This window comes from Haliotis rufescens, unplaced genomic scaffold, assembly GCF_023055435.1.
Source record: "Haliotis rufescens isolate VD_foot unplaced genomic scaffold, xgHalRufe1.0.p SCAF_1, whole genome shotgun sequence".
NCBI classification, from domain to species: domain Eukaryota; kingdom Metazoa; phylum Mollusca; class Gastropoda; order Lepetellida; family Haliotidae; genus Haliotis; species Haliotis rufescens.
Window position 1 is genome coordinate 21,229,644 of NW_025963779.1, and position 15,353 is coordinate 21,244,996.

At 37.9% G+C, this 15,353-nt stretch overlaps 1 pseudogene; it reads right to left on the bottom strand.

Moving 5' to 3' along the window:
• LOC125378142 overlaps positions 1–15,353 on the bottom strand; it is a 32,440-nt pseudogene that overhangs the window by 4,589 nt on the left and 12,498 nt on the right.

The window sequence follows — 15,353 nt, forward strand, 5'->3', positions numbered from 1 at the left end:
GCCAATTGTCTTTCAATAATGTCATGGTTATCAACTGGAAAAGGAAAGTGGGACTTATTGTATCCATGGGGATGGTGCTAACAGTCAAAGGATTATACTTGAAGCAAATGTCAAGGGCAGATACAGAGACTACAGCCACAAAGTATTCTGGACGCTTTTTCCAATTCTTTTAGTGCTTCGCTGAGTCTCCTATTATCAAAACAGGACATTGCCAAAATAACTTGTTACTGTATCCAGTTTCACAGAAAGTTCACTTCAACAGATTAACAAGACCACAATTCTGAAAAAAATATACCACTCAAAAAATACACCCAATTCTTTCATGACCATGGTTAATCTGTCATCGCTGGTGGGTATTGCAACACAGCCTTCCAAATGTGGGCGTTCTTTAATTTCGGATGAGTAGCATATATTCAGAGATCCCGTCTTTGATCTACCTACCTTTGCCTTGAGAGACTCGTTTGACTCCAACATGTGAAGAAGTTCGGAGTTGTCAATCTCGAGCAGCATGCCAGTGATTTTTCCAGCCAGCTCAGAGGGAACAGCCTCTCTCCTAGCATCTGCTTTTGTTCCTGTGGTGGTGCAGCAGCCAACATGGAGGCCGTCAGAGGCTCCTGCCCTGGGATGACAACAGACTGCTGGGGCTGAAACAGAGGCGATGTATGAAGTCCGATTATCAGCAGTTTATCTACCTATAATCTCAAAATGATACTGTTACTTTATGTAACACTAGGGCTGTTACGATTAACTCGCGTATTCAGTGAATTGAAACGTATCCATTCATGAACTGAATTCGTTATTCGTGGTCACCAGAATCTAATATTAACGAATATGCAATCATGTGCATCTACATACCCTGTACCTACAGATATCCATAAGAACATATTATATGCAGAGATTTCTTTAAAGACAACACTCATATATATAATTTGACAGTATTGTGGTCACCGGTCATTGTCGTATTTGAGCAGATACTAGTACCTGGATAAATGCAGTATAAAAATGTATAATATATTAAGAATTATCCAACCATGTCAAATAATTTGTTGTTATTTTCCACTGAATGTAATAAATTAAAGATCAACTGCTGACTTGTTATTGTATTCGTGAATAAATATTCGTATTAGTTATCCTATATTCATGATATGAATCGTATTCGCCTCAGTGTATTCGTTGCAGCCCTACGTAACACCCAACTAACATCTTGAAAGTCCAGGGATTTAGATGATAATATAGTTCTGTATTTTCACCTAAACCATAAAACATAAAAACAGGTGGTTGACAAGATGTTGGGATATGAACCATAGCTTTTAAATAGCCAAGTCATAGCTATGACTTTTCAAGACTTGGGCATTTTCCAGACAATTTCTCTCCCATTCTGTTAATGTCAGCGTATCAACTAACTTTTTAATCTTCTGGTTTTTACCTAACAACGAAATATGAAATCTAAAGCACCGACTAACCTGACCTAAAGTTCAAGGCCTAAAGTTGCATTAAACCACATTTCAGAAACATCTGTAAAGGTGAAGGTCAAATATGACAACTAGCACAGGTCTGGTGCTGACAAATCAATGAAAAAGCAATATTTTCTTAGAAAAATCACTTATTGAAATCAAACTTGACACTGAACCTCTCCTACTTGGTATAGAAAGTGTACTCCCAAATGGAAACAAATCCATGAAGTGGTTTTCAGTGAGTGAGTATGGTTTTACGCCGCTTTTAGCAATATTCAAACAATATCACGGCCGGGGACACCAGAAATGGGCTTCACACATTGTACCCAAATGGTTTTCAAGTTACAGGTCACAAATGTAGAAGTAAAAAATATATATCTACGTTCAAAATATGACGAAAAAATATTTTTGGAAAATATACATGTCAAAATTGAACTTTTACATCAACTTTTCTATTAGGATAGAAAGTGTTCCTTAAATTTGAAAAGAATCAAAGCAGTAGTTCTCAAGTTTCGGTCGCACTAATGTTTAAGTACACAAATTCTCATTAAATAGAGAATCTCACCAGAGTGTCTTTTGATATCAAATATATCAACACGAGTTGATAAAAGTGGAAAAATTCCGAGGCTTGCCGAGGATTTTTGCCACTTTTATCAACGAGTGTTGATATATTTGATATCAAAAGACACGAGGGTGAGATTTTATTTATCATCCAACATCATTCTTTCAACTTTTTCAATTTGTAGACAGTAATTAGCAGTGTCTTCAGTGTAAAAAGTACTGAAAACGGCTTCAGTAGCAGAGCCATTAGTGATGTCATTTGATTGTGACGTCATGGTAACCAGTGACGTCACAATTGTCTGCAAAGCATTGTGATGTAATTTCATTGCAGCGATATCTACAGTGTAGATATCGCTTGATCTCATCCAAGCGATATCTCCTGTGGGAGCCAGTTTTGGATGATAAGTTATAAGTAAAACCAAACAATTATAAAAAAATCCAAAATAAACTAATATCGCTCGTGACCTGGAAAAAGAGTTGAAAACAACCAACATGAAAAATACTCTTTTTCCGTTAAAAGGGGAAAATTCAACAATCAAAGCATCATGGAAAAAGATTAACCAATTTGTCATACTGGATATTCATCAAGGAAGCATTAACTACTCATGTACAGACAAGTGTTCACAGAAACCGCTCATGGTCGACCCTTGATGGTATCAAAGTTCATTGTGTCCAAAGCCCTTTCAGCTGTAAAAAAGTACAATATATATACAAATTACAATGAAAAGAGATTAGCAATCAAAATTGCAATCTAATTTTGTATTCACATGCAACTGGTTGGAGAAGAGGGAAGTTGATGAATAACAGAAATAAGAAGGACGAGCCTTTGACGAGATTTGAAACTCTCTCAGTGTTGGCTTAATTCAACTCTGATTCATAATGGGAACACTTAAATTACCTTAGACCGCTATTTCAGGTCACAATAACATACAAAAACAGGTAGGTATATCGATATATAAAAGGCAACATAAGAGCCACAATACCAAGTGCATGAAATTGAATGTGCTTTCATGTAAGTAAGCACTTAACAGAATAAAGCTGTGCCCTTGATGTATTAAAACAGTGGTTGATGGTGTGAACTCCATCCAGGCTGTTACGAGGTCAGTCAAGTCACGTGGCAAAAGTAGGACATAGTCATGGGGATGAAATAGGTTATTTTAACGCTGAAACAAACAAGTTCATGTTGCCAGAATACACAAGAAGGCCTCGCCTACGTGTATCCACGCGATTGGGATTGATGACGTGCATCAACCAAGTCAGCGAACCTGACCACCCGATCCCGTTAGTCGCCTTTTACGGAAGGCATGGGTTGAAGACCTATTTTACCCTGGATCTTCACGGGTCTATTTATACAATATGTTAGTGTTCCAACCTGCAGTCGGCTGTGTTGGTCGGACTTGTGTCTGCCATCTGGGACTGGCTCGGACCTGTGGCATTTGTGTTGGGGCGAAGAATCCACGCTGGGCTTGGGGCATGGTGGGCACGAAGTAACCTGCTCCAGTTGGCTGGAACATCTGGCTAAGCTGTGCTGTTTGCTGAAGAAGACAATCATTGCAAATATTTAAAAAAGAAAAAAATTCAGTTGTGTCAAATGCAGATCATGGAACTGACAGCATATGAACCGTTTGGTTTTATGTCACTCCAATTGTCTTTCAGTAATGTCATGGTTATCAACTGGAAAAGGAAAGTGGGACTTATTGTATCCATGGGGATGGTGCTAACAGTCAAAGGATTATACTTGAAGCAAATGTCAAGGGCAGATACAGAGACTACAGCCACAAAGTATTCTGGACGCTTTTTCCAATTCTTTTAGTGCTTCGCTGAGTCTCCTATTATCAAAACAGGACATTGCCAAAATAACTTGTTACTGTATCCAGTTTCACAGAAAGTTCACTTCAACAGATTAACAAGACCACAATTCTGAAAAAAATATACCACTCAAAAAATACACCCAATTCTTTCATGACCATGGTTAATCTGTCATCGCTGGTGGGTATTGCAACACAGCCTTCCAAATGTGGGCGTTCTTTAATTTCGGATGAGTAGCATATATTCAGAGATCCCGTCTTTGATCTACCTACCTTTGCCTTGAGAGACTCGTTTGACTCCAACATGTGAAGAAGTTCGGAGTTGTCAATCTCGAGCAGCATGCCAGTGATTTTTCCAGCCAGCTCAGAGGGAACAGCCTCTCTCCTAGCATCTGCTTTTGTTCCTGTGGTGGTGCAGCAGCCAACATGGAGGCCGTCAGAGGCTCCTGCCCTGGGATGACAACAGACTGCTGGGGCTGAAACAGAGGCGATGTATGAAGTCCGATTATCAGCAGTTTATCTACCTATAATCTCAAAATGATACTGTTACTTTATGTAACACTAGGGCTGTTACGATTAACTCGCGTATTCAGTGAATTGAAACGTATCCATTCATGAACTGAATTCGTTATTCGTGGTCACCAGAATCTAATATTAACGAATATGCAATCATGTGCATCTACATACCCTGTACCTACAGATATCCATAAGAACATATTATATGCAGAGATTTCTTTAAAGACAACACTCATATATATAATTTGACAGTATTGTGGTCACCGGTCATTGTCGTATTTGAGCAGATACTAGTACCTGGATAAATGCAGTATAAAAATGTATAATATATTAAGAATTATCCAACCATGTCAAATAATTTGTTGTTATTTTCCACTGAATGTAATAAATTAAAGATCAACTGCTGACTTGTTATTGTATTCGTGAATAAATATTCGTATTAGTTATCCTATATTCATGATATGAATCGTATTCGCCTCAGTGTATTCGTTGCAGCCCTACGTAACACCCAACTAACATCTTGAAAGTCCAGGGATTTAGATGATAATATAGTTCTGTATTTTCACCTAAACCATAAAACATAAAAACAGGTGGTTGACAAGATGTTGGGATATGAACCATAGCTTTTAAATAGCCAAGTCATAGCTATGACTTTTCAAGACTTGGGCATTTTCCAGACAATTTCTCTCCCATTCTGTTAATGTCAGCGTATCAACTAACTTTTTAATCTTCTGGTTTTTACCTAACAACGAAATATGAAATCTAAAGCACCGACTAACCTGACCTAAAGTTCAAGGCCTAAAGTTGCATTAAACCACATTTCAGAAACATCTGTAAAGGTGAAGGTCAAATATGACAACTAGCACAGGTCTGGTGCTGACAAATCAATGAAAAAGCAATATTTTCTTAGAAAAATCACTTATTGAAATCAAACTTGACACTGAACCTCTCCTACTTGGTATAGAAAGTGTACTCCCAAATGGAAACAAATCCATGAAGTGGTTTTCAGTGAGTGAGTATGGTTTTACGCCGCTTTTAGCAATATTCAAACAATATCACGGCCGGGGACACCAGAAATGGGCTTCACACATTGTACCCAAATGGTTTTCAAGTTACAGGTCACAAATGTAGAAGTAAAAAATATATATCTACGTTCAAAATATGACGAAAAAATATTTTTGGAAAATATACATGTCAAAATTGAACTTTTACATCAACTTTTCTATTAGGATAGAAAGTGTTCCTTAAATTTGAAAAGAATCAAAGCAGTAGTTCTCAAGTTTCGGTCGCACTAATGTTTAAGTACACAAATTCTCATTAAATAGAGAATCTCACCAGAGTGTCTTTTGATATCAAATATATCAACACGAGTTGATAAAAGTGGAAAAATTCCGAGGCTTGCCGAGGATTTTTGCCACTTTTATCAACGAGTGTTGATATATTTGATATCAAAAGACACGAGGGTGAGATTTTATTTATCATCCAACATCATTCTTTCAACTTTTTCAATTTGTAGACAGTAATTAGCAGTGTCTTCAGTGTAAAAAGTACTGAAAACGGCTTCAGTAGCAGAGCCATTAGTGATGTCATTTGATTGTGACGTCATGGTAACCAGTGACGTCACAATTGTCTGCAAAGCATTGTGATGTAATTTCATTGCAGCGATATCTACAGTGTAGATATCGCTTGATCTCATCCAAGCGATATCTCCTGTGGGAGCCAGTTTTGGATGATAAGTTATAAGTAAAACCAAACAATTATAAAAAAATCCAAAATAAACTAATATCGCTCGTGACCTGGAAAAAGAGTTGAAAACAACCAACATGAAAAATACTCTTTTTCCGTTAAAAGGGGAAAATTCAACAATCAAAGCATCATGGAAAAAGATTAACCAATTTGTCATACTGGATATTCATCAAGGAAGCATTAACTACTCATGTACAGACAAGTGTTCACAGAAACCGCTCATGGTCGACCCTTGATGGTATCAAAGTTCATTGTGTCCAAAGCCCTTTCAGCTGTAAAAAAGTACAATATATATACAAATTACAATGAAAAGAGATTAGCAATCAAAATTGCAATCTAATTTTGTATTCACATGCAACTGGTTGGAGAAGAGGGAAGTTGATGAATAACAGAAATAAGAAGGACGAGCCTTTGACGAGATTTGAAACTCTCTCAGTGTTGGCTTAATTCAACTCTGATTCATAATGGGAACACTTAAATTACCTTAGACCGCTATTTCAGGTCACAATAACATACAAAAACAGGTAGGTATATCGATATATAAAAGGCAACATAAGAGCCACAATACCAAGTGCATGAAATTGAATGTGCTTTCATGTAAGTAAGCACTTAACAGAATAAAGCTGTGCCCTTGATGTATTAAAACAGTGGTTGATGGTGTGAACTCCATCCAGGCTGTTACGAGGTCAGTCAAGTCACGTGGCAAAAGTAGGACATAGTCATGGGGATGAAATAGGTTATTTTAACGCTGAAACAAACAAGTTCATGTTGCCAGAATACACAAGAAGGCCTCGCCTACGTGTATCCACGCGATTGGGATTGATGACGTGCATCAACCAAGTCAGCGAACCTGACCACCCGATCCCGTTAGTCGCCTTTTACGGAAGGCATGGGTTGAAGACCTATTTTACCCTGGATCTTCACGGGTCTATTTATACAATATGTTAGTGTTCCAACCTGCAGTCGGCTGTGTTGGTCGGACTTGTGTCTGCCATCTGGGACTGGCTCGGACCTGTGGCATTTGTGTTGGGGCGAAGAATCCACGCTGGGCTTGGGGCATGGTGGGCACGAAGTAACCTGCTCCAGTTGGCTGGAACATCTGGCTAAGCTGTGCTGTTTGCTGAAGAAGACAATCATTGCAAATATTTAAAAAAGAAAAAAATTCAGTTGTGTCAAATGCAGATCATGGAACTGACAGCATATGAACCGTTTGGTTTTATGTCACTCCAATTGTCTTTCAGTAATGTCATGGTTATCAACTGGAAAAGGAAAGTGGGACTTATTGTATCCATGGGGATGGTGCTAACAGTCAAAGGATTATACTTGAAGCAAATGTGGAATTCGAATGAGGGTACCATGGCCAAACAGACAATTAGGCATAGCTGAGACAAGTTTCCTCTGATAACGAGACAATATGACCCATAGCCAAGGATGCAGATTAATTCAGTGCTTAGGAAACTTATCCATGTGACCCAAGATTCTTGTAGAAAATGTTTGAAATGGAAGAATTTCCCATTTAAGGTTGATATAATCTTTAAGAAATGTTTATGTAGCAAAACTATGTGTACCTGTGGTCTCATGGTGGTCATTCTCTGCATGTACTGTGAGGCAAGGTGAGCACGTCGGTCTTCCTTACGCATGGCCAGTGCCACATACAGATGTTTTGACACAATGATATGGCCATTCATCTCGGTTACAGCCTTGGTTGCCTCCTCGGGAGAGCTGAAGCACACAAAACCAAAGCCCTTGGATCGAACACCTTCGCTCATGACCTGGAAAAAGTGTTAAAAACAACCAACATGAAAAATACTCTTTTTCCGTTAAAAGGGGAAAATTCAACAATCAAAGCATCATGGAAAAAGATTAACCAATTTGTCACACTGGATATTCATCAAGGAAGCATTAACTACTCATGTACAGACAAGTGTTCACAGAAACCGCTCATGGCAACAGTGCCATATGGATACACATGTCGGATTTTCAATATTGCCCAGTATAAAGAGGTGGATAGCCATTTAGGTAAAGCTACACACCAGGGTGTGTGGGCATGACAAAGTATCAGTTAGGTATGAAATCCCCCTTCTCAGAACACAAATGTTTTCACATACTCTAGCACTGGTGATGGTTCCAAATTGCGAGAACTCCTTCCTTAGTCTCTCGGCGTCGACCACATCATCCAGATTTTTGACATACAGATTCACCCCCTGGTATCGGTTGATCCTCTCCATTTTGATCTTCTCGAACTTGTCCTTCAATTCAGCTTGGCGTTCTGCTTTCTTTTGTGCACGACCAGCATACAACACCTTCCCCCATGCCATTCAAGTTATCTACGGCCTAGCAAACAGAAACATTACTTCATTTATCTTAGAGAATCTAAAGCAAACTTTATTACAAATGAAAGGAATGGTAGTTTTTCTACTAAAATGCATTAGTGTTTGACACGTCAGCTGGATAAATAAATAATTATCATTTTTGGCGTATATTGCAAAAATACATTAAGCCTATAAGTTGCAAATTGATCAACTGTTTCTTATCCACGGAACACAATACACACCTTCTCAGCTGCCTCAGGTTCCTCAAAGCTCACAAAACCAAACCCTCTTGACTTGCCAATTTCATTTGTCATCACCTGCCAACATCAAATGACATTTTTTGTAATATATATTGATCCACAAAAGTAAAACACGAACATTTAGTGTACAAGTATGTGATGTAACTTCCTTAATTGGTGCCAAACACCTTAATCACCAAGGAGGAAACAGAAAGGAATGTGTGGGGTCACTGCAAGAGCTCAATATCCATGTCAACAGGCAGAAAATCTTGCTTGAGCAACTGTCAAGACATAAATACATCATCCCCATTCATGACAAAGTAATGGAAGAACATCAATTGAACAAAGTACCATATCAAAACCTAACAAGAGTTTGCCACTAACGTGGCTATATCCCCCGCCCCTGTTGCAGAATTTATGACATAATAAAATCTAAACAAACCTTAACCTTATTTAACCGAGGTGGAACTTGTCATGGAAATTGTAAAAAAAAGATGAGTTTGGAACCTAAGTCCATCTTGTTGCCATGGAAACGTAAAAAATAAAAAATTCTAAAATTTCTCAATAGCAAAAGGCACCAGTTCAGCATGTACCTGACAGACCTGCAAAGTTTGATGAAAAAATATTGAACGGTTTATGAGTTATGCTCCGGAAACGAACCCTACCCTCACAGAACCTAAGTCCATCTTGTTGCCATGGAAACGTAAAAAATAAAAAATTCTAAAATGTCTCAATAGCAAAAGGCACCAGTTCAGCATGTACCTGACAGACCTGCAAAGTTCAATGAAAAAATATTGAACGGTTTATGAGTTATGCTCCGGAAACGAAACGTGACGGACGGAGCCCGTTTCTATATCCCCCGCCAACTTCGTTGGGCGGGGGATAGCAAGTAACTCTGAATAAAAGTGGTATTAGATAAGATCTTACCTTGGCACTTATGATCTTGCCAAATGGATCAAACAATTCCCTAATCTTGTCATCGTCCAACTCGTCTCCGAAGTTCTTGATGTAAACATTGTTGAAACGCTTCATCTTGTCAGCATGCAGGGCGATTTGCTCTTTCCTAGGGATGAACTTGCCAACATACCTGTTAAAAACAGTACAAAAGTAAGGAAAGCTGCCCACTGGCATTGGTGAACAGAAAGTAGCAAAAAAAAATATACATGGAAACACATTGTAATTATAGAGAGCTGCAGAGCGATACATATTGCAATATACATGGGGGCCCAGATAATACATATTTGTTCTGTTCAAATGGCTCTTCATTCAAGTTTGCAAGATGGGGAGTAGGGATAAATGAGACTACCTATTATGTCCCCAATATGGAATGTTAATGTAACAGTGTGATGCGTATGCAGTTTACTTTGTTTAGATAAGAACCCAGTCCATCCAAAGGCTAAAAAAGGTAGATATAATTTATATAAATATATCCTCATTCATCTGTGACTATTGGAGTGAGTGAGGTTTTACGCCGCTTTAAGCAATATTCCAGCAATATCAATATTGTACCCATGTCGGGAATCGAACACGGGTCTTCGGCGTGACGAGCTAACGCTTTAACCACTAGGCTACCCGACCGCCCTTTGACTATTGGAAAATATCGCTACCCAAGGGTTGTATTGTGATATGGTATACTGCTGACGGTCAGATTCCTTCCTACAACACTACTTTGGGGGGACCAAATAATTTAAGCGTGTTATAGAAGATCAGCAGGTTTAGTCGGAGGGGGCAGATGACAGTACATGCTTCCTCTGCCTACCTAACACCATACACAGTGTATTTTCAGTTTGAAAAAAAGATTGGAATATAGTAGTTAATGATTTATAGTGTAAAAACATTTATCACTTGTTATGCTCAGTAAAGAACAGTTACCCTTAGCTAATTCATGTGAAAGAACAGCTATAACAAACTTGGTCAATAAAAAATTGAGATACTGTGGTAGTCTCATTTTGCCAGGGATGAAATCTCAAATCTTTTCGTTAACTGATGGACCAGGTTGGCTGCTATGGAAGTCATCTTTGTGGAGCGATGGAAATAAGAACAGCGATCTGATTGGATATCACATCTTCATCACAAGGAACAGCTCATTTTCTACACGATGTGGTGCCACGAACAGGCCAAGAAAAGTAGGCTTGAAATGGCAATGGTAGACAATTCTTTGATATAGGCTTGTGGACACTTGCCTCAGGAAGATGCTAACAGCCACTGTGCCCAAAATAAGACAGGGCCCTAGCTTTCATGGCCAACCACACCTCAAAGGAAACACTGCCCCTTCGATTCAATACCATAGGATAAGGAGACCTGGTCCACCCATACTCTTTTTACAGAGGGCACAATGAAAGATCAGCCAGCATGGTCATCTTTCGCAAAAAAAGCAAGCTTCGAACATTTAGATATTTTGCTCCTGGGTTGAGTTTATGTTTAATATGCACTTACACTTTCTTGCCATTAAGCAACATGCCATTAACTTTCTCAATGGCCTGTCTGGCAGCTTCCTCGGTCTCAAAGTGGACATCACCATAACCCTTGGAGCCATTTTCATCAGAAGCTATCTGCAAAGAGAAAAGTTGGGTACCTCACTTTAAATCTACAGATGAAAAACATTATCATAAAAATTAAAATATGCTGTGTTAGAAATCAGTTAACTGTAGTCTCAAATATAGACTTATTGGTTGAACTTACTAGACGGGAAACTAAACACTGGCTTTAGGCCGTTATCAGACCTGCACCAATCTCAAATGAGATGTGGACTAGTTGTGTGCATTACACTGCATCTTCCTACAAGGAATCCGAGAGTCCCCGCTTTAAGTAACCTATGCAAAATCCATCTCGGTTAACGACACAATGCCATCAGTTTGTCTATTAACATACCTCACAAGACAGGATGTTGCCAAAAGCAGAGAATGTGTCATACAGGGCTTTGTTGTCGATGCTCTTGTCCAAATTCTTGATGAACACATTGCCCACTCCAGACTTTCTCAAGGGAGTGTCTTGTTGAGACCACATTATTCTGATTGGTTGACCCTTGATGGTATCAAAGTTCAGTGGGTCCAAAGCCCTTCCAGCTGTAAATATGTACAATATATATACAAATTACAATGAAAAAAGATTAGCAATCAAAATTCCAATCTAATTTTGTATTCACATGCAACTTCATATTTTCAACAGACGTCCTCTTCACAGTCAACTGACAGTTGTGCAAGTAGTCTTTGCATTGTTAGCAATTAACATCAGGTCGGTTTAACTTAGAATATGGTTTGGAGGTTACCAGTAGTTCAGAGTGATATGCAACTGCCCAAATGGTTGAACAATGTCGTAAAACATTGTTCAACAATGTTGAAGTGAGATTGACCATTTAGAGAGCAGAACTACTAACAACATATGAGCCTGTATACTGTCAGTAAAAATCCAAGATGGTTGTTACTGATCTAATATGAGACTGTTTACCGTCAGTGACAGCCATTTGGGATTTTCCAACACCCACCTATCATATTTCACATGAAAATTCGGGAACAGAAATTTGTTATTCGACACTGTTTTGTGTTTTAATATAATTAATATGCATTTTAGATAACGTTTGTGACTTAATTAATAGATTATAGTTAAAATTATCAACAAGGTTTGAAGAGTGGTCTCCCTTTGACCCTTAAGTCAACAGTTGTAAGGGTAAATTTTTTCATTTTGACACATGACGTGATATTGATACCAGATAGTGCATGGCCGTAGTTAACTTTTTATGACAGGGGGGTGCACATATTTTTACAAGTATCACTTGTCCCCAACTTGATTCAAATAAAACTGTTTTCTATAAAAAATCTAGGGGGAGGGGCAACTGCCTACACCTAAATGTAGCTCCTAATTGTATTAAAGAAGTTGTTCATCCATATACCTTGTCCTTACTCCTTAAGGAGGCACGGGTGGCCCAGTCGTCTAAGGCGGCGCGATTCGCTGTGCAGAGTTGCGTCCCTTGGGCACGCCAGAAACCTATGATTGTGGGTTCGAATCCCGGTTCGCCCCAATTATGTTTCTAGGTTTGTCAGCACCATACCCGTGCTCGTGGGTTTCACCGAAGTGGTAAACATCTGAGACCTGCATCACTTCGGGCTTTCCTCCCACATTAAGCTGACACGCCGCGATATAACTGGAATACTGTTAAAAGCGGCGTTAAACCCAAATCACTCACTCACTCACTCACCTTACTCCTTAAAAATGCCTCATGGAGAAAAACATTTCAAACTTTTGGAATAACGCTTTATTTTTCTACTCATGACTGAAGCATTTGATGCAAGAGTTGTTCAACATTATATGATTTTCCAGCATTGAGTGCTCTAGCTTAATCGGGTTAGTCTGTATAGCCTCAATGTCTCGCTGGTGTAAGGGAGATAACTCCATTAGGGGGCTGCAATGTGGAATTACTCTAATGGTATGTTTTATTTTGTCACTAAAGGATGCTTGCTGGTGTTGTGTGCTTTTACTTGTGAACCATGCTTTTTCCCAACCAACCCACCACCGGGGGAACATATTATGTCATTTTATCATTCTTGAGTTGAACAGTAAATGACCATTTCCCTGAACACCACCAGACTTGTGGGTCTTGTGCCATACAGTTATGCAGTGGTAGTTATTACTGTTAGTTCTTAAGTTCAAGATAATTACAAGGGTTCAAAGATTTGATTTCCTCAGGGTTCCCATGTGATATGTTTGTAATCAGGTTTATTTAAACATCCTGTAAACATCACTGAAAGGTTAGGTTTCACAAACATGATCACATAACCTACAGACTACCCTGCTCTAATTTAGAACACTATTATTAATATTTACAAAGATGAGATTCTCTGAAGGACCAGTGTATCTTTCCTTCTATGCTAATGACTTTTCAATCACATTTTGACAAGATTCTGACTACATATAGATAATTTGATGTTTAGATATAGATCACTTGTTGACATCAAGAATGCAATTTTTAGATATCATAAAATGATTTATTGATGTCACCAATTTTATTTAAAGATATAATAAAAACATTTGACATCTCAAATTTGTTTCATTACATATCACTTAACAATTTACCGACATTACAAATCCAATTCTTTCAGACATCAAAATTATTTATTGGAATAAATTCCATTTTTAGATATAATTTTTTTATTGACACAACAAATTCGAATTTTGGATATAAAATGATTTATTGATATCCCAAATTTGATTGTTTTGTCACATATTCAAAGTTTAATTATCTAAAAATGATTCATTGATGTCACAAATTCGATTTTTATATATCCCAAATTCAATTGATTGATATAACAAATTCGAAATTTAGATATGATCTATTTATAATTGAAATTTCAGACATAAAATGATATATCACAAATATGATTGATATTATATTCGATTGCAGACAAGGAGTGTGGGTAATTCAACTTATTATCAGCATATCATATCAAACTTAACTAAACAGTATAACGTCTGTAAAAGTATTTTTCATAATTTCACCTTTCCTAAATAAATATTTCCAATTTACTTTGTGTGATAAGCTTGGCAGACAATATTGTTTACAAGTAACTTAATTCTTTACAGCGATATGAACCTAGAAGTAAATTATTGACATCACAAATTCCATTTTTTTATACCAATAATACTAAACGAATTTGTGATTTCTAAAATTGAGATATTAAAAAAAGAGAGAAGATTCTGTGTCATACTTGATATATTTTACTTTCTATACCAACAATTCAATTTAGTGATCTAAAAACACTTCAGATTTAATCTCAAAATTGGATTTGTAATATAAATAAATTAATTATTGATATCAAATTCAATTATTGACGTCAATAAATTATCTATTGATGTTATAACAGGGAATAGTAAAATGGCGCCTCCGCTACTTTCACTTTCATGTTGCTTCCTATGTTAGTGATCCGATGTTCATGCAACCTATAAGCCATGAAAACAATATCGCATGTTCTTTGTGTAATATCCACTGGACTCAAAAAAATAAATACATATATTATATAGGGTCAATCTGTGACTTATTTGACAAGTGTACGGTCATCGTACCCTGACAAGGGCCTAAGTTACAAACCACGGTTTTCTCTGGCCCAGGCTTATAACAAGCCACCGTAATGTAGCTTAAATATTCCTGAGTGCGGTGTATAAAGCAAACAAACCTAGATGAAACTTGCCGTATCACCGTACAGCTGGTCTTCGTCTGAATCAGAGGGACGTAAATCCGCAACTTGTTTTGATCCGATACCGGGCACCAATGAATGACATTTAGTGACTTAGTTCAATCGCAGCCAGCGACAGATCGGCCACCGCTCCTCTTTCACGTACAAGCTCCTCACAGGATAGACCGTTTGAGACAGGCACCGAGGAGCTTGATTAGGTAGAGCGTAACGAAGTTGTCATGCACTGTGAAGGAGCTTGGTAGACTGGATCCCAGTCAAGTCGCAGACGGTGCAAGGTTAAATAATCTCCCCTTCTTTTACCGAAATCGATGAAAAGTTAGTACTCGCGACTTTCAGAGGTTGGCAACTTGGCATAACAAGAAATCGTACTTCTTTCGCAAATTCGTGTAAAAAATAATCAGGACAGTTGACAGCTACCATATGGTACAAATATTGTTGTGGTGCATTTGTTTTTACCAGCATCGGCCAGTAATGAAAACCAAGTTCTCTATCAGTAGTTTAACTTAACAAATCAGAATAAATTGAATTT